Genomic DNA, 12480 nt, shown 5'->3' with positions numbered 1-12480 from the left:
TTGAGGTTTGGTGAATCTCTTTAGCATAATTTAAAACTACGCCAAGGCAGAGATTTAGAACTGAAGACTAGTCACCTCCCCCATATGTCTGTCTAGCTGAGAAAAAGGAATGGAACTAATTTTTACTCAGGAGCTGTCAGGGTCACCAGGCTCCCTGTGCCATATTAAAGTTAGCCTTGCTTAAGTCATGCTGTAGTCATGTAAGCTGACTCATGTGAGACTAGACCTGTGTGTTAGGAGGGATAGCAGTTACTGAGAGGTGCCTGTGAGAATCAAAGTCATTCTGCCTGAGAAAAGAATTCAGGCCATTGGGAGGGGGAGTGCAGCAGGAATTCTTAATAGTGAAACTTACACTGTAGTGTCAGATCTGGCAAAGGATGTGTTACTGTGCTGATTTTCTTCAATAAACTCTTTCTGGTTCATCCATGAAGCATTTTCGTTGAGTTGGAGCCTATACAGACGGGCAGCTCCATGCCGCCCATTTTTGCTGCAGAAGGAGGCTGCAGCAACTACACACCACGGCATCCGAAGGAGAGAAAAGAACCCGGTTCTGGCCAGTGTCCAAAACTAGCTATGATGGCTGGTCCCAATAACCACAACTATTGTTTCCAGAGCCTCATTCACACTACATAATAAACTGATTTTTGCATTAGATTGTTTCAAATCAATGGAGCAATTCGACCCCAAATAGACGTTCAGACTTTGATTGCTGCGATCAAACCTCCTTGTTTCAATTTAAATGACTTCACATTCACATTAACAATTGGATTCTAAAATGTGTGACATCACAAGGATGATTGCATCACAGGGAACCAAATCCAATTGACAATGTATTTGCACTTGCGTTGAATTGAATAATTTAAAAAATGTGGTTAATGCCTCACATTCAGGAAAACCAATTTAACCAAGTTTAGTGCTGCCCCCCCTCCCTGCAAACCATGTTGGAGAAATTCAGCATCAGTGTGAACAAGGGCCTTTAAAGCGATTTAAACCAATTTAAAAACCAGCTTATGATGTAGTGTGACACAGATAAACAGAAATCAAGTGAGGGAAGGAGGAACGTTTGTTGCTGTTGTTGTTGTTGTTGTGTGCCTTCAAGTAATTTCCAACTTATGCGACCCTAAGGCAAAACTGTCGTGGAGTTTTCTTAGCAAGATTTAGTCAGAGGAGGTTTGCCATTGCCTTCCCCTGAGCCTGAGAGATTGTGACTTGCTCATGGACACCCAAGCCAGGAATTGAACCCTGGTCACAAACCACTATGCCACACTGGCTCTCAGGGGAATGTTTGCACCAAAACTAAATGATTCCAGTGTTTTAACTAATGTAATATTGCTAAAGCACTTTAACACTTTGTCTCTAACTCCTGAATAAATATAAAGAAGGCTCAGTGGAAAATTAGTTGCTGAAATGTTGCAGGAGTCTAGATGTGACATATGATCAGAGTGGAGGAGTAATGGAGGCAAGTGGAAGAGTAAATACACAAGGGATACTTGGGATATTTCAAGAAAAGAGTTTGGATGCAAACCTGGCATTAAGGTAGGCACAGTACACACAGCGCTAAAGCGCCGTGCTGGCACCATACTAGGGTTAAGGGACTGTGTGGCAACCACACGGTCTATAACCTTAGTACAGTATGGAGCTGTAACAATGGTGGTGCCCCATGTATATGGGCGCCATCATTGTGACGTGACGGATGCATAGCGTCCGCATGTCGTGCCACGTCTGTGACATCACGAGTGTGCCATTGGTGCACTCATGGCGTCCGCCCTGTGGAGGAAAAACAGGCGCCGTAGAATCCCTTTTTGGGAGGTCTGTACTGTGCCGTAGAATCAGAACAAAATGAACTAGAAACTCTCAATACATCCACAGGCGGTTTTCCTTTCCGAATGAGCCCTAAGACATACTGCAGCTGGAGGCAATCACTTTGAACTGCTAAAAGTAGTCATATGTTTAGTACTACCAGGATTTATCTGGTGCATTCTTGACCCAAAAGACACATTTTCTCATTATTTAAAATCATATGTCTAAATGAGTCATTCAAACACCAGGGTGTTCCAAACACATAAGGATGCCCCTATGTTGCATCCGTGAAATATTGGAGGGCATGTTAATCATGACAACAGGACAGGCACAGTCAAGTTAGAAATGCGAAGCTAATGTGCTGACACCACCATCATCAAGGGTATTTCAAAGGAGCATGACTATACATCCTGTTCTGAAAATTCACATTGCAAAATCCAAGCCAATTTTTAAGATGTCAAAGCATCTGAAGACACTGCCCTTTTGAATCAGAGCTGACTTGGCTTTAAAGAGAGAGAGAGAGAGATTGAATGCACTTGTGCCTTAGCTGGTTCCAGCTTGGAGACAACCCCAAGATCACCAGCATTCAACACTGGGTTAATTCATTTTGGTCTTGGTTTTATTTTTTTGAAAGCATTTGTGTGCTGTTTTGACAGTGAGTTATGGGGACTTGTCTCCACAACAGAGTTGGGGCAGCAAAGAGGGTGAGCTGGAATAATAACCTCTTCATCTTTAAATTGCATTTTCTGCATTTCAGAACAGAAAAAGAAGAAAAGGAGAGGGAAGACAAAGATGCAACCAAACACTCAAATAGGATAAGCAAAGCAAGGGAATAATAGCTGAATTGTAAAGAGCCTGATGATGATGATGATGATGATGATGATGATGATGATGATGATGATGATGAAAATATTTAATTGCTATTGCTGTGTGTATTTAAATCATTTCCAACTTATGACCATCCTAAAGCAAAGCCATCGGATTTTCTTAGCAAAAGGGTGAGAAAGTATGACTTGCCCAAAGTCATCCAGTGGGATTTTGAATCCAAGTTTCCTGGAGTCCAAGTTCAGCCCTCAAACCATCCACACTCTTGGGTAGCGATGCTAAAAACCTAGTAAAACTGCAGACCCCAGGATTCCATGAAATGGAGCTGCAGCACTTAAAGTGGAGTCAAAGTGCATTATTTCTACTGTGTAGATACAACCTAGGACTAACCAATAGGGTGCAAAGTGTTACAAGGTGATTATGCTATATCAGTGCTACTCAAAATAGTGGTCCCTGAACTGATGCCAGTTTCTCAGACAGACAGAAAGAAAGAGGCAGTTGTATCCAGTGAATACAAATATGGTGCTGGACATTGGGACATCGGGATAAAATAATTGCTGGTCTGCTACGTCAGATAACCTGAGAAGCATTGTCTGACACTGCCCATCTGTTGAATACAATTGCATTGTGCAATTAATTGTGTATCAGCCAGCATGCTTGCTGATTGTCCCATTGAGCAATGGGCAATGCACAATGGCTGTTTCCAATGAAGAAAGTGGTACATTGTAGGCATTAGTGAATAGTTGTGCACCATCAAAGAATGTGCAACTGTATGTGAAATGGCATGTTTCACTAGTGGAAGTCTGCTTACACAACCACAGAGTGAATATGTCCATTGAACAAAAGCCAAAAAACAAAACAAAACAAAATCTAAGGTAACTCAGTTGTATGACACCAGCAGGATTCTGGCCATGGTTTCAGACCTTTGAGTAGTTTGAAAAACTAAGTCCTACTCTTGGGGGAAAGCTAAAGGATGAATAAAGTGACTGGTTGATTGTTGTGCTTCTTTGACACTTCAGGTCCACCAGTAATTCTAGGGCAGAGATGGGCTGACTTCAGTCTTCTACCATCTACACTTATCTTTACAATGCATTTTACACCTGCAAACTTAGCATATATACTCAGGACCTCTGAATAGTAAGGCAATATGCTACAGAATACTTGGTCAATCATTTGGTCAATCCTTTGGTCCACCTAAGTCAATGGTTTCCAACCTTTTCTATGTCCCACATCCCTAGGAAATGAATGATTAATGTTTGTACCCCCCAGAAAAATAAAAAGATGAAGTCCAATTTCTAATTTTTGAACCACAAATTGAACCGCATACAATACTGTGTGTAAACAAATTGAACTTTTTTAAAAAAAGCTTTTAACTTGGTGCATAAAATGCAAATCTAAATTGAACAATTAGATTCTAATTTATTCAGAAAAAAATGAGTGATGAGTCAAGAACCCTTCACCTAAGTGATCCCAGCAATCAACAGATATTGACCAGGATCCACTAACTCAGCCACTAGCTACCAAGTCAGTAGATGCAGGGTAGAGACAGCAAAGTACAACAGGTGTGGTCAGTGGTCTGCATAAACTGAGTTTGTGCACTTCAGAGCACCGTGACATCCTAAACAAGTCACAAGCTGGAATCCTGTTGGCATCTTTAACATGAATAAGTTCCCCTACTGGAATAGTCCGACATTTCTGTCTGATCTGGAATAAATGTATTCAGTTCAAGGCTGTAGATGTGAGGTCACCCAAGGAGATGCACATTGGGTTTGCATTCAGTTGTTCAATGTTGCCTCTCAGTACAAAGGTTGCATAGCATAGTCCATGTGCAAGCAGAGGTTTACATAATGCAACCTCAATATAGGATCTCAGCCATAGGAGTTCCAAAACAAATAGAAGATGCTGTCTTAAACAGAAGGCCCATTTTCCTGTAGTTTGAATCCATTGCTCCGTGCCCTAGTCTCTGCAGCAGCAGAAAACAAGCTTACTCTGTGCTCAATACAACATTTCTTAAAATATTTAAACAGGGCTATCATATCACCTCTTGACTGTTTCTTCTCCAGGCTAAACATTCCCACCTCCCTCAGTCTCTCCTCATAGGGCATGGTTTTCAGACCATTCATGATTTTGGTCACCCTCCTCTGGACACACTCCACCTTGTTAATATCCTTTTTGAATTGTGGTGCCCAGTATTGGAAACAGTGTTCCAGATGAGGTCCGACCAAACCAGAATAAAGTGGTACTATTACTTCCCTCAATCTAGACACTAAACTCCTAGTGATACTCCTTCTACACATCCATTAAAGGTACAGGAGCCATCTCCAGTTCTCACTCTAGCAACCCTTGTTGCTGAAAAACAACAACAAACATTGCCAAACTGAGAACTGGAGATGGCCTTTAAAGGTTTTTTTGTCTGCTGGTTCCTCTAGTTCCTTTCTAAAGTCCTGCCAAGTCACTCAGAGCACATGAGATTTCTTTTATGCTTTGTACTTTCTAACTGATGTGGTTATTAGGGTAGGCTAGAACTAGAAAGCCTTCATCTGTATCTTTATCGTGGGTCATCCCGCTCTCCTGGCGTGGCCTCCTGCAGTGAAGCACAGCAACCACTATTTCCAACAGTTGCAAGAAATTCCTCCTTGTAACTGAAGCAACAAATACTTTCTCAGCAGCTCTGCAGTGGCCGTTGTTTAGGAGGGTTCTCACAGCTGCAGTCAATTATCGGCAAGAACTTTAAATATCTCGTGGTTTGTGCTTTGGGATTACTCATGCTGACTTCCTAAAGTGGTGAAGGAGGCCTTTTGTTGAAGAGTTTTCTTCCACGCCGGCATTAACAAATAGCTTTGGCAAGCTTCTTTGCCCTCTTTTCCCCCCCTTTATTTAGCATCATTGCAGTGGTTAAAAAGGAGAAGAGGAAGAAGAAGTCTGGATTTTTGTTTTGACGAGAAACAAATGAGGCAACACACTTGGGTTACCATCTTTCCTGGCAGAGTGGGGAAGAGGGAAACACTCTGGAGCTCTTTCACAATACAGGATTATAGCTCTGTGATTCCAGTTTAACTGCCATGGGTCCATTCTTTGGAATCCCAGGATTTGTCATTTGGGGAGTCACCATTTCAGTTTAAAATTTTCCCCCAGAGTGCTCTAGGTTGTTGTTCTTGTGTGCCTTCAAATCATTTCTGACTTACGGCAACACTAAGGTTTTCTTGGCAAGATTTGTTCAGAGGAGGTTTGCCATTATCTTTCTCTTAGGCTGTGAGAGTGTGACTCACCCAAGGTCACCCAGTGGATTTCCATGCCCGAGCTGGGATTTGAACTCTGATCTCCCATTGTCCTCATCCAATGCTCAAACTGTTACACCACATTAGTGCCTCAACAAAATACGAACCCCAGGATTTCATAGGCTGCCTGCCTTCCAAATTTAACAGGGACAATCCTGATCAATCCTTTCACACTTTTCCAGATGCTTTAAAAATGTCCCAGTTTCTTTCTCCTCCTCCCACTTTCCCCCTTTGTTCTTAACTTACTTCAATTGCTGCAAACTGTTCATCCCTCATGCGCTCTCCAAATGGGCCTGTGACAATGGGGAGACTGAGAAAAAGCTGCTCTCATAATTCTCAACCCTGGTTGTTGCTGCCAAGAAAACCCCATGATAGGGTCACTAAATGTCAAAACATGATTTGAAAACACACAATAACAAGACTTAAATGCAGAAATTCCAAAGCATCTTACATTTAAAAAAAAACATAAAATATGCACAAATGATCTTGATAAATTCCCCCTCCCTCCAAAAGAAACCAGGATGAACAAAACAGAGAAGGCTTGCTTAAATAAGTATGCTTTTAAGCAGTGCATCCAAAAAGAATAGATGGGATGTTGTTGTGTGACTTCAAGTCATTTAGTTAATGAGTGCAATCCAACATCCCCTCGGCTAGTGTCCGTATTCACATGCAGATATGCTATGCCAGCACTATGCAAACCCCCTGCAAAATTGCAGCATTCACAAGACGTGTTGATGATCAGGTGCCATTTTTGCAATTCACAACTGAAATGTGCAATCACAATGCTCAGTGCACAACTTCAGTCTGCAACCACAATGCCTAACATTGCTATATGGACAACTCCACTTCTGCCATCATCAGCAAAATACAGTTGGGCCTCCATGTCCATTAATTCTTTTATCAATGGGTTCAACCATCCACAACTTGAAAATACTTAAAAATATATAAATTCCAATAAGCAAACCTTGGTTTTGCCATTTGATATAATGAACAGCGTTTTACTATGCCATTGTATTTAATGGGACATGGGCATCTGCGGATTTTGATATCCAGGGGGAGGTTGTGGAACCAGAGCCCAGCAAATAACAAGAGCCCACTATACACCTATGACTTCCAGAGAATGACAAATAATTCACTCTGCCTGTGTAGCATGACTTATGCATGTGTACTTCACTATCAGGATGCAAGGAAAAGTTTAAAATAGGTATTGCCCTGAAAGGAGGAAATATGTCTGTATTGTGCATTTGGGGTAGGAGAACATAGGAGAAGACCAGCCAAAGAAGCAAAATTGCACAAATGAGCTAAACTTCGTTCCATCTGTAGGCAGTGACCTTTTCCCATAATTGTTCTGCATAGTGAAAGCATTGGGTAGTTGCTTTGGGTTTTCGTTCTCTGAAGTCTTGCCTCTGCAGACTAGAATTCTATGATTGATTGATTGATTGGCTGCACAATTTTACTGTTTTGAGATTTATAAGCAGCAAGTGTTCGCCAGGGGCATCAGAAGGGGAAGGCTGCAGGCTGTGGGGGGTTTCTGGATTGCAACCACAGATGGAACAGCGGGAAACAAGGGTGCTATATGTGAGTTGTGACTAGTGAAAGGCAAGCTGGCCTGGTTGTAAGATCAAACTCTGTTACAGATGCAGGGAGGGACAAATGTGTAGGGAAACCCTCAACAACCACTTTTGTTCTTAAACCAGGGATGAGAATTATGGGACTCTCCAGATGTTTTTAGATTGCAAATTCCTCCCGTGGGCAATGCTGGCCAGAGTTGCTGGGATTTGCAATCCAACAACAACTGCAGGGCAGCATGAATCTCACCTCTGATCTATTATATCTCTAAGGAGCTTATAACACAGAGGAGATTGTGAGTTTATCCTGTGAATATCCCAGAAAAATCGTGTAATTATGCAAAATGATTTCACATGACACACAAAACCCACCATTAAAGTGGTCACAAAGAAGCAATAACGCACATCTTTTTACTCTCTGGATTTCAGCGACAATGCATTTCTGATAACATTTTATTTGTGCAATTGCGTGTGATAATCATTCATGCAACTACTCGCCATTTTTACTTTATTTGCAGGATGCTTTAAATGCTCTTTAATCTCTCTTTAATGCCAAAATTAGCCCCAGTATGATAAACTCCTTACTGCAGCACCTTTTTCAAATCCATTTGATTTTGTTTTGCAAAAAAGTGAGGAGGGGGTCAATTAAGGATAAAAATGATCAAAATGAGCCCCCAGTTTTTAACATTCTTAAAAGCTACCATGATGCATTTTAGTTTGTTGATCCGGGGGGGTGGGGGGTGGGGTTGTTAATGGCCAATACGGATGTCCTACAACGTTCTTAAATGAACATAGATTTCAAAAACATAGCCATGTTAGTCTGGAAAATGTGTGTGCAAAGGGATCTTGCAGCACTTTTGAGACTTACTGAAAGACATAAGTCAGTAGTATGAGCGTTGGTAGATTTGAGCCTACTTCCAGTTTACATGAGCCCTAGATTACTCTTTGGGTCCCTTCAGATTCTGTGTTTCTCTGCTTCTCTCAACAGACCTGACTGCAAGTTGTCTCTGCTTAGGTGTGCAGGGAAAGAACATCCGTTCTTTGCACTAATATCTGATGGGTTAAGAAACAATTTTCACCTTTTAGATTTCCAAATAACTTTGTCAGGCCTGCTTGTAAAAGGCAAGCTATCAGGTTTAGTGTATCCCAGTGGCGCCTGTAGATAAATCACAGCCATTCTGAGCTCTGTTAGCTAGAGTCAAGCTAGGCTTTTGCTGCTGCTATTTAGCCCAGTGGAATAGGTCAGAAAGGTCTCCCTAGAGGGTGCGGCAGGCATTTTTTTCTCTTATTGCTCTTATGGCTGACTGAGCCTCAACTGCACTAATGACAGGCGAAACCAAATGGCCTTTGGGGGGAGAGGAGAAAAATGGGTGAGGAAAAAGTCATTGGACAAGCTAAGACAATATACTCATAGAATCATAGAATCATAGAGTTGGAAGAGACCACTAGGGCCATCCAGTCCAACCCCCTGCCATGCAGGAAATCCAAATCAAAGCATCCCTGACAGATGGCCATCCAGCCTCTGTTTAAAGACCTCCAAGGAAGGAGACTCTATCACCCTCCGAGGGAGTGCATTCCACTGTCGAACAGCCCTTACTGTCAGGAAGTTCCTCCTAATGTTCAGGTGGAATCTCTTTTCCTGTAGCTTACATCCATTGTTCCGGGTCCTGTTCTCTGGAGCAGCAGAAAACAAGCTTGTTCCCTCCTCAATATGACATCCCTTCAAATATTTAAATAGCGCTATCATATCACCTCTTAACCTTCTTTTCTCCAGGCTAAACATCCCCAGCTCCCTAAGTCGTTCCTCATAGGACATGGTTTCCAGACCCTTCACCATTTTTGTCGCCCTCCTTTGGACACGCTCCACTTTCTCAATGTCCTTTCTGAATTGTGGCGCCCAGAACTGGACACAATATTCTAGGTGGGGCCTGACCAAAGCAGAATACAGTGGCACTATTACTTCTCTTGATCTAGACACTATACTTTTATTGATGCAGCCTAGAATTGCATTGGCCTTTTTAGCTGCCGCATCACACTGTTGACTCATGTTCAACTTGTGGTCTACTTGGACTCCTAGATCCCTTTCACACGTAGTTTCGCTCAGCCAGGTGTCCCCCATCCTATATTTGTGCATTTTATTTTTCCGCCCTAAGTGCAATACCTTACATTTCTCCGTGTTAAATTTCATTTTGTTAGCTTTGGCCCAGCTTTCTAGTCTATTCAGGTCATTTTGAATCTTGGTCCTGTCCTCTGGGGATACTCAAAGGATACGATCCATTTATTTCTTCCATTGCCTTCTTGATACCCGAGCTAAATGCAAATTTAAGATACCATACATCCATTTGTGGTTTTGCATTCTTTTCACACTAGTGGTCACTCATGGCTTCCATATCAGTGGGGTCATGAATCTCCTCTGGAATTCAGTCTGAATTTTTAAAGAGCTCTCCAAAGCCCTGAAGCCTATCCTCCCAAATAGCATTCACAGCATCTTGGATGCTTCTTTGAAGGTTCATGGGATGTGCACATGTGCATTTTGTTGCATGCAATTGCACAATGCTGCAATGCGCTGTTGAGATGGTTGCTCTGTAACTGCTATGAGACTTACTACAAGGGGGTTCTTGGCCCAACTATGAAGGGATTGACCTAGACTAGCCATGAAACTTACTTGCTAGTCCACATATCCAGCCCCAGGTTTGACACACTTGGCCCATTGTTTCTCAAGTTTCTTTAGCCCTTCTCTCACCCCAAAATTGCTGATGTCTGACTGCTCTCTTGCTGCTATCACCTCTGAATCATTTGAAAATTTCAAACTCTTTTTAAGGTTTGGAAACAGGAAATAGTCAAAGGGAGATGGATCAAGGTCTTATGAGTAGGTGGATGGTCTAAGCATTCAAGCCCCAGATTCCAGGAGTTGACATTGTTGAAGGGCTCCCAGACATTGCTGCATCTTCGGTCTCAAAATCTCCATGCTGCAAGTTAGCACACTGCTTCTTTGCAGTGGAGTAAAACGGGCACTTGTCACTCAATGTTTGCATTATACACTCATGGATTTCCTTGGGAGTTTTCTTCTGGGTTTGGAAGGGTGAAATGGAAAATTTCACCCTTTTCACATACTTTCACACTGATATCAGTGGCCTGGGGGAGAAAACCCCAGAAATTAGAAGTACAATCCAGCAAAATTGCAATTTACAATACAATATAAAAGAGCATGCTTTCAAGCTACTGTGACAAAATTAGGCAATTTGGGAGGTGGATTGGGCTGAGAACTTTTCAGCACTCATATATTCCTTCTCCTTGATGTACAATCTCTGTCAATGTTTCCGACATTGCTCAGAATTCTATTGTGTCTCATGCTTCTGCATTAGTAAGTAGATCAGGCCCTAAATATCTATCCCAGGATCTATCATGTATAGAAAACTCCTGCATGTATTCAAAAGGAATTGTATATGGTGAATAAACACCAGAGAGTTCCTTAGTATTTCAAAAAGATCTCCATTTCTTTTAGGCTCCATTAAAAAAAAAACACCTTCTTGATCCCAGCCATTGCACTCTATTATTTTCCCTTGTTTCAGAAATCTTCTGAAAACAGTACTAAGGATCAGTAGTGACTTCCAGGCTACAGGCTTAAGAATCTTTATTGCCATGCATGTGTGCATTGCTACTCTTACAGTTTTGTCCCTATGTGTGTGGCAAGTTGTTAGAAGAAATTATTTTTAAAAAATCAGAGTGGTACAACAGGGTTCAAGCAGTCCGTGCTTAATTTTTCTATTGAGCTTAAAGGGGCTTTGGGAAGAAGGAAAATCTGACTCTAGGTGTTGCATGCATTTGCAAGAATCTACATATAGAAGAACATAAAAAGAAAAGACAATGGGGAGAATCCCAATGGAGTCTTATACACTGATCCATGGATATGTATGGATGTGTACTAACACACATACACAATTGGTTGTTCATTTGGTTGCACACTTCTTATCTTGACTCAGTTGCACAACACTGCCATCAATGTAAAAGTTGCATGGCACAATTAACGCGAACTACACATATGGAGATTGCCACTATGCAATGTACAATCTCAGTCAATACATATCCCATTGATTGAAGAGAACTACATACAACTGTGAGTTGGTGGCAATAAATTTTTAAGTAGCTCATAACGAAATTTCAAGTAGTTCATACTTAAATTTTGAAGTAGTTCATAGTTAATTTTTTCTGTTGCATCTACATGGTTGGGAAGAAGAAGGAAAATCTGGCTCTGTGTGTTACATCCATTTGCAAAACAGAATAACATTTTTCCCAAAAAAGGATAACATATTGAAACCCAATAGACCATAAAACATATTATAACAAGATGCAATATCAATATGCTGAGGCTGAAAATATGTATTATGCATTATTTATCAGGAGCACCTCTTGCGCTGCCTTATAAAAATAATGTTTCTTTTCTTCCAAAATGATCCCAGCTCCTGCTAGAAGTCATAAAGGGGGGACATTCCAGATGCATGCAGGGAGTAGGAGCATACAGAGCAGCAAGGGTCAAACAGATCTGGATTTATCTTCTTGAGTTCAGCACGGCTGTCGCCTTTGTGCCTCCCACCTCTTTACTGAAAGTGTTCCTTGTTAACAGTCGTGGGTTTCAAAACCAGGAGAAGTGGGGAGGGAAAAATGAGAGGCTTTGTCTCCCTGGTCCTATGGTACCAGCCGTGTTCTGTGGGCAAAGGGCAATGGAAGCAGGAAAGCCCAAGAGAGAACGAAACCCGTTCAGCACTGCGTGCCTATTGATCCATCCATCAGCACAAACAATGGGGGACCGAGGGGGTCAGACACCAGCAGCTGCTGCTAGGAAGTGGCTACATTAATTTGATCTGGCAGATGTGCTTATCTGAAACTGCAGCAAGGGCTGCAAGTGCAACATCCAAAATATGGATCGTCGGGAGGACTCAAGATGTCGCAGGCTTTATGGGCAGAATGAACATGGCACGCAAAGCACAGGACTGCAGCCAAAAGAAGCA

This window comes from Sceloporus occidentalis, unplaced genomic scaffold (genome assembly GCF_023333645.1).
Source record: "Sceloporus occidentalis isolate IW3139 unplaced genomic scaffold, rSceOcc1.0.p SCAF_4, whole genome shotgun sequence".
NCBI classification, from domain to species: domain Eukaryota; kingdom Metazoa; phylum Chordata; class Lepidosauria; order Squamata; family Phrynosomatidae; genus Sceloporus; species Sceloporus occidentalis.
Note: the sequence above shows the minus strand (reverse complement) of the source record.